This window comes from Corvus hawaiiensis, chromosome 8, assembly GCF_020740725.1.
Source record: "Corvus hawaiiensis isolate bCorHaw1 chromosome 8, bCorHaw1.pri.cur, whole genome shotgun sequence".
Taxonomy (NCBI): domain Eukaryota; kingdom Metazoa; phylum Chordata; class Aves; order Passeriformes; family Corvidae; genus Corvus; species Corvus hawaiiensis.
The window spans coordinates 2,096,094-2,104,393 of record NC_063220.1 but is presented as its reverse complement, the minus strand read 5'-3'; the positions used below and the strand labels follow the sequence as shown (position 1 = coordinate 2,104,393).

At 43.0% G+C, this 8,300-nt stretch overlaps 1 long non-coding RNA gene across 1 annotated transcript in view; it reads left to right on the top strand.

Moving 5' to 3' along the window:
* Positions 1-5,673: 5,673 nt before the first annotated feature.
* LOC125329632 overlaps positions 5,674-8,300 on the top strand; it is a 55,853-nt gene continuing 53,226 nt past the window's right edge. Inside the window, exon 1 of the long non-coding RNA XR_007205224.1 lies at positions 5,674-5,752. This is a non-coding gene — a long non-coding RNA (uncharacterized LOC125329632). The remainder of the gene's footprint in view (positions 5,753-8,300) is intronic.

Genomic DNA, 8,300 nt, shown 5'->3' with positions numbered 1-8,300 from the left:
AGCTGTCCAAAGTTAAATTTTGCTGCCTTTTTTGTTATTTACCTTTTTTTGCTTGGTTTATCTGCCAGCATAAATTCTCTTGCCATTGTTTTTAAGGCACCCATCCTCCTCCTCAGCAGCCTTTGCTGCTCTTAGGGAACATCTTGCTGTGGGTTCTCCCCTACCAGCTTGTTTTGGTGTCGATAAATCATTCTGTCCCTTCTCAATATCCTGCTCCTTCCAGGGGGCCCATTACACACATTTTATATGAGAAATCTGTTGATCCTTTGGCTACTTTGGGTAGATTTGGAAGTTTCTTTAAGTTGATGTGTTGGGAATTGTGTCCCAAGCACCATGGGGTGGGGAGAACCTTTGTCCTTTTGCCCACCCTCCTTGTGGGGCACACACCAGCTTTCCTGCCTCTCTAGCCACGATCAGCCTGAGTTAATTTGTCTTTATTACCATTTGTAAGTGGCGGTCTTTTTAAAAAAATCTGCTTTTTATACTATTTTTTCCCCCCTGAATTAAATCCTCTCCAGATGATTTAATGTTATGATGACTATTTTCAAGGGTCAGCTCCATCTATTTCCAGAAGTAACTCCAGTGTGTTTTCCTAGAACAAGGACCACATACTAATTTTAATGAGCTGGCCTTGCAAGCAAAGGTGTCTCTGTGCAGTGCTGGGACCAGGGCATGGCCCAGAGCCAAACCCTTCCCAAATAAAGGAGCAATCCCTGTGTTTCTCCCCAAAAGGCTCCACGCTACAAACGGGAGCGTAAAGGTTCTGTCCAAGCCCCTGCTTTTCATCTGGTTTATCTAAACCTGAGTTTTACCTGTGTGTTACCTGATCAACTAAGCCGAGCCTGGTGCTGCCACAGAACAAGCGAGTCAGACACGCTCAAGCTGAAGGGGAAACAATTCAAAAGTTTAAGGATTATTCTTTATTCAGACTGTGATCCCTCAGCAAGAAATGTCTCAGGGATGTGTGTTTATCTTGGTCTGGGCCCACTTTAGCAGTTTTTACCCTTTGGCTTCACCTCAAGCAAAACAATATCAAGTGAGCCAAAAGTGATGATAAACACACACACACACACACAGAGCTCTGAAGTTTCTCCTTCCCGAGCAGGGAAAAAGCTCCACCAGCATCGTGCTGGAGTTCCTCTCATTCCCAGCACTGCCGAGTGACAGCTTTATTGTTAAATAAAACAAATTAATTGCCCCAACTGTCTTAACTAGTTGCTAGAAATGAAATTCTTCACTTGTTCAGCTGCCAAAAATAATGACAGAAATATAAACATGTAACAAAACCGAGGGTTTCTCAGGAAAGCTAAATATAATGGGCCTAATTTTGCCCTGGGCAGATGCACTGGGGCACTTCCCAGTGACTTCTGAGGGAATTTCATGAGTTTTTTTAAAGGAGAGTGTATCCCCCACACTTGACATATCAAGTGCACATCCCTCTCTCGTTGTTATTTTCACTCGTTCTTTTCTCCTGTGTACAAGTGCCTTTGTGCCTTTCTCTTTGCACAAAGACTGATCATAATAATTTCAAAATTTGCTTGTGTTCCTTACAAGGCTTGTGTCTCCCTGAAAGGATTTCCTGCAAGCCTTAGAAGGAGAAAAACCATTTTAAGTGTGCTCAGTGGAGATGAATGTTTTGAAAAGCTTGGCTGATTTCTTGGCATTCAGGAAAACCAGATGCCCCTGCCGTCACAAAAGCAAACACCCACACGTTTGCTGGTAAATGGGCAGAATTTGGGAGCCTCTGGAGTTAGGGAAAAGGGACAGAGAACATCCTGATGAGGTAAAAGGAGAAGTAATTTAATTGTCTAACTCCTTCTGTGCTCGAGAATATCAGACAGATGGGGAGGATAAAACAAGGAGCTCAATAATTAATTTTCATGTTCCTCACTAGTGGGACCTCTTTAATCCCTGTTCCTGTGATTATAGAGAAAGGTTGGATTCTGAAGTTTCACTCATTAGCTACGTGTTGTATGAAAATACCTGTATTTTCAAAAGGAATAGTGACAAGAATGAAAAATTTCTGCTATTAGAAATATCTTGGTGTCAGGGACTTTTGTGAAAGAACAAAAACTCTCTGATTCCCTCAGATAAATAATGAAACAGATGGTTGTTGGGGGGTTAAAGGTCAAACCTTCCCTGTTGACTAAAACACAAGGTTGACTTAAAAGATTTCCTGAAGTTATTCAAGATGCAGCACATCAGCCTGTGTCTCCTGCCTCCTAATGAAATGGTGTGAGCTTCCTTAAAAACACAGGCCCATTCCAGGGGCTCCTTGCAGGAATTCCGACACCCATTCCAGCTCCAAACTGAGCTCCTGCAAACTGCATCTCTAATAAAGGATATCGGTGAATAATTGGGTGAACTCGTCCAGGGATACAGGTTAGGAAAAGGCTAAATATTCACATTTAATCCATTTCCTAAGCCAACCGCTCGCCTCTCACCTGAAACAGGAGTTGATAAAGTCACCGTGGAAACCTGGGAAGTTCTCAGAAAATTATCAATAACACAATTTGGAAAAATGGGAAGAAAACAAACAAACGCTGTGTGTAGGGGCGAGCCTCTGCATTCATTAGCAGGCTCCTGTTAAAGGAGACCAGGGCATTTCTAAAGCAGCCCAACTAAAGAGACAGATGCTGGAACTCGGATGATTCGACACAATTTGAGTGCAAATTGTCCAATCACTCAAACCCACAAACACTTCAAGGTAATTTTGGTAAATCCCCATTGTGATCTAATTTCTTATTAAGGAGAATAAAGCAGGCTGCCATTGTAATTCATCAGCCCCTTGCACTGCAGAGAGATGGCTGGAGTTCATTTCATGCTTTTCGCTGCAAAAAATAGACTTCAATTTCTGGAATTACCAACAACAACCTTTGACTAAATATCTACATTATGTATTTTTATTTCGCTAAATAGAATTTAAAGCTAGAAAAAAAAAATGTAGCTGAAATCTGAGGAGGCCATTGAGATCAGAGCTGGTTCAAGGACCAAATCCATGAGTGTTATGGAGGAGCTTTCAAGGTTCAGAGCAGAGGACACGTTTGGCTTCTTGAAAGGGCATCACTGTGGTACAGAGCAGTGAGGTGTCACATTAAATGTCTCCTGTCTGCAATTTTGGTGCCATCCTAAACCCAATTAAACATCCCTTCCTCATCCAGAGCTGGACCCGGCTCCCACAACCCTCCCCAGACCACCTCTGCAGGCTGTTGCACCTTGAGGAGTGCCTGGAGGAGCTGTTCCCCACAACAAGGGAAAGACTTGGGCATTTGGTGTGCAGGATCTTGCAGGGTGGAAAAGAGACAGTGTGGGAAACTCTTTTAATCCTGTGGAAAATGTTGTAATTCCCATGGAAATTTTCTGTCATGATGAAAGGCAGCCTTCACAAAACTGAAGGAAAAATCAGCCTGATTTCCTAGAAAAATCAGACTGAGGGCCAAGAAGTGTTAGGGTCAAGTGCCTCCTCCAAGCCGGACAAAGCAGATCCTGATGTGCAACTCCCCCATCTCCTCCTAGAATTCTCCTTGCATCAAAGCTACTCTCTCCAGGCATTATACAGCAGGATAAAGTTCTCCATTCCTGGAAGTGTTTGAGGCCAGCTTGGACAGGGCTTGGAAAAATCTGGTCTAGAAGTGGTTGTCCCTACCCATGGAGATGGGTGACCTTCAACATCCCTTCCAACCCAGGCCATTCTGTGGTGATTCTGTGAACACCAGTGTGGAAAACACCTCGTGTGAGTGTATCCATGTGTGTCCATGAGCATGCAAGCACGCTTCCTCCTGCATGCACACCTTCCCTCCCCACGTCCCCATTCCGCGTCCCCGCCATCCCCTCACCGCCACCAGCGATGTCACAAACGTCCCCGCTCGCAGCAGCAGCCACAGGAATGCAATAAGTAAGACAAATAACAACCTCTTATGTGGTAATTTACAAATAAAAGTTCATTTTCCTTTCAAGGAGGAGCACAGCCGTGCGCGCGTGTGTGAGCAGAGAGGGAATTCCGCGTCTCCGCTGCCACAGGGATGAGGAACGTGGAGCCATAAGTCGACCTGATTTTTTTTTTTTTCCAAATACAAAATGACCTGTTACAGCATCCCAGGGAGAATATGAATTAGCCCAGGTCAATAGGAGGTCAAATAGACAGGGTGCTAAAATCTCTTTACTACTTTGTAGTATCTTATGCTAATTCAGTTCCCTTCTCTGTGATAAACAAAGCCAGTTGAAAGTAGATAGCATCACACAGTGATGGGTCCCAAAGCTACAATTTAATACAAATCTAGTAATTCCATTATACAACACATCCAGTTCATTTAGAGGCAACGAATACTTAAGAAGGTCCAGGATTGAAATGCCTCTGCTGATACTTTAAAAATATAAATAATCCAGTAAAATTTCATTTGTCACATAAACCTAATGGGTGTGTGAGATGGAAATGCTGTCTGTCCTTTAAAACATTTCTTAAATGCAATTCATAGGTCCTAAGTGCTTTTACACCAATATTGCAGGGGTTTAGGCACATAATCAGCAGATAAATAATTAAAAAAAAAATAAAAAAATCCTCACTGTTTTCTCTTTGCAAGAGGTGATATTATAAGAGTCTAATGAGAATTGCTGAATTAATAACGCTGAACCTCTCCCGGTGTTTTACAGGTGATGCTTTTCACCTTGGAAGGGTTTTGCAAGAGGACGCTGCCACCTCGCAGCACCTGTGGGGCACAGGAGAGGAGAGTCGTGTGAGCCAGGAGCAGCAGGGCGCTCTTGGGAAGCGCCTCCGTGTCCCTAATTTTAACAGGGATGCAGAGTCCGAGCTTGAAGAAGAGCCTCCCGGGTCAGTGCTTTGCAGGTAATCGAGAGCAGCCAAGGTAAAACTCCTTTGCACAGTGTCGGGATTGTTATGGAAATGTTTAAAATCAGATAGGAGAGTCACACGTGTCTAAAGAGACAACTAGAAAGCAGTTCCTGGGAAATAAAGAGGTGTAAACAGCTGAGGACTCAGTGCTGCTGGTCTGTTTGTTTTCCAAGAGAGCACTTAGGGCAGGAAAGTGAACGAAAAGTGAGGTGGTGATTCAACCTCAGGCCTCTAAAGTGGGTGTCTAAATTAGGGACACGAACTTCCCAAAGCCTGACAAGGATATTCCCGTGAAGGGAGACTGTGTCCTCTTCCATCTTCCCATATTATTGATGCTTTATCAGGCCACAAGACGATTTATCCCTGCTGCTTGTTGTTTCTATCGATTTTAGCAACTTCTATCCACGTCTGGGTATAAATTTCACGTCTTTCAGAGTTTTATTTTGGATTCCAGGTTTTAGATTGGATCTCCAGGCAGATACCTTCCAGCTAAGATCAGGGAGAACAGCAACAGAGCTCCTCTCCCTGCTTATTTGTAGGTTCGGGTGGTTCACCCGTGGTTTGTTACGAGCTGGGAGAGAATTAAGGGGATCTTCGAGAGGCAGGGTTTCTCTGCGCCATTCTCCTTGGAGATGCAGCATTCCAGCCCTTTTCTCTCCCCTTCAAGGACAGGGACAGCAAGGTTTGGTCAGTGCTGGTGCGGCCAGCTCTGAGTTAGGGAGGAGCTTCCGCCCTGGAGCAGGAAATCCTCTGGCTCTCCCTGGAAAAGGTAAATACAGGTGGGGACTGGACAGCAGCACCCTGGGAGGAGGAGGGGAGTCCTGGAAGTGTTTTGCAACTTGGAGGGAAATTTGCTGCTGCTGAATGGAGTTCTTTGCCATCTACTTGACATTCTCTTTCCAGGTGAGTGCCAGTGACCTTTTCACACGTCCTTGATGAACTCGTGTCCTGTCCTCCAACCCCTTTTGTACGAGATCTGCGGAGTCAACAGATCAGTTGTGTCAGATGCCAGCTGGGTTTTTATTAATAGCATCATCATTTGGGTGAGACGTGCTTTTGGAGGGATAATAACACTTTTTGTAATGATCTCAAAGCTCTGCTGTGATTAATAGTTTTTAGAAAGTCTTGCTAAAGCCACATTAATGAAAACGTTGTAAACTTTTGTTTTTCTTTCATGCTGCAAATGAAACAATCAATGCTCAGGTGAAGGAAGCTGGATTTGTGTCACCTGGAGCTATAAAGGAATTGTTTAATCTGTCAGATATATATATTTTTTTTTAGGTGGCAGATATATATATATTTTTTAGGTGGCAGTGCACTCTGTTTGCAGCCAAAATTTATTGGTAGAACTCCTGAGTTATGTTTAAACTGTGTTTCTGATTTTGGGTAAAATAATGTGCTTGCTTCAAGAAAAGCAATTTTTAAATTGGAAATTAAGTTTTTCTTTTAATAGACTTTCACTGTGTTTTAATACTGCTTCACATACATAATTCTTGCTTTTCTCTCTGGCCTTAAAGAAAATACAGTTCTATCCTAAATACCTAAAAGTTTTAAAGACAAATGGATAAAATTTCAGCATTGCCTGTTCTCTACTCTCACAAATTCCTTCTTTCAGCCAAAGAGAAGTTTATTTTATGATTTCTCTGCAGTTTTATGGGCTTTCCCCTCTGTTCAATATTCCAAGTACTCAGAGTTCACCACTGCTCCTTACTTTTACCAGTTCTCGTTGCATCACCAAAAAGATCCCAGGAGGTTCTGGCTGGAAAGATGCTGAGGATAAAACGCTGCCCAAATGAAACTGATCTGGTCAAATCTGACTTGAAATCTTGTTTTCTTTCTTTAAGCTACCTTGTGTTTGAGGGAGGTTTAGGCTGCGGTGCAGGAACAAACACGTTGTTACAACTGGACCAAATGTGAACAGTTCAACAACTGGTCTGGACTTTAATTCAATTATTGTGTTTAGTATAAATTTCCGAGTTTAGTCTTAGGATCAATGCCAGGTGAAAGAAATGATGCATTAAATAGTAGTTTCTCTCTCCAGTGCCCTTTTGGTGTGCATTCCAGCAAGGAAGTCCTGCAAGATCCTCCAGCTTCCTGAGCTGAGTTTAACTGAACTAAATAGCGACTACCCAGGAGGATTTTAAAATTTTTAATTTTAAGGATTTCTTTTTTTTTGTGGGTTTTGAGCTTTTTTATTTCCAAATTATGATACACTTTCGGTGTTCTATTTCTACACACCGCCTAGTTATTTCTGCAGCTTAAACTGGGCTCACATTGGTGATATTCAGTGAGTTCCTGCCCCGCTGAAGTCTGTGGGAAGAGTAAGCCATTTCTTTCCCTGCATGATTAGGATCTTACATGGCAAGGTGCTTCTCAGAGTATAAAACCAGCTAAAATTTCCCATCTTGTTCCACCAAGCACTGGTGCAGTCTCTCCCCAGACTTTGCATCCAAGGACTCGGCAGCTGTATGGGAAAATACCAGCGAACACATGGTGCTGGAAGGCTGCTCTCAAAGCTCAGCCTTTCCTTAGGCTTAACTCTTCCAGGAGCAGCAGACAGCACCTGCGAGCAGCTCAGCCACAGCCTAATCTTTGCATTCAAGAAGAACTATTGTTATTTCAGCACTACTTCAATCTCTACATAAAATTTGTTTCTTTTCTAAATGTCTCGTTCTTTTTATTTCTTTCTCTCTCCTGACAATCTTACTCAGAAAAAGGCAAAAATGAAAAAAAAAGTGCATTTATTTAAGCTTCAAATGCTGTCCTGCTCTGGAAAAACAAGGTTTCCCTGCTTTCCAAGCCTTCTGCATGAGACTTTAACGAGTCACATCTGGAGGTTCTTCCCGTCATGTTGCGTTATGAATCTTTATGGGCAATTAACTGGTTGGGTATGAAAACACCCACACTGGTAATGGGTCAGTGGGCACAACCAGTCTCAGAACTCAGCTCAAATTGTTACGTCTGTCTCCTAAAGAAGCAGCAGAGTGCTTTCATTCTGATGAATTTGTCGAGGCAGTTGGAGAGCATGGAGTAAACACAAAACTTTCTCTGACATGTAAATATCGACTGGTGGAAATGGACAGTGCTCCTCCCTCCTCGTCTTGAACTTCAAACAAATGGCAACAGCCAAGTCACAGCTTCTGTGGTTGCACTTGTTGTGGCCATAAAATAATTGGGATGATCTAAGTTCCTTGAACTGTTCTTGGTTTAGAGGTGTCAGTGGATTATAAAAAGTACTGCCCACATTTCCAGCTCTAGCAGGAAATGCAGCCAAAAAACCTCTGACACTGAGAAGCAGGGCTGGGTCACTGCTCACGGTTTTTGCTTCTTTCTTTTTGTGTTCTCCCTCCCTGTCTTCCCCCAGAGCTTTACAAGTGAATGTTTTTCCCTGGATATTTTCCAGGCTGATTTCTGAACCAAAGCTCGGTGTTGAGTTGTGCCAGCACCTTCA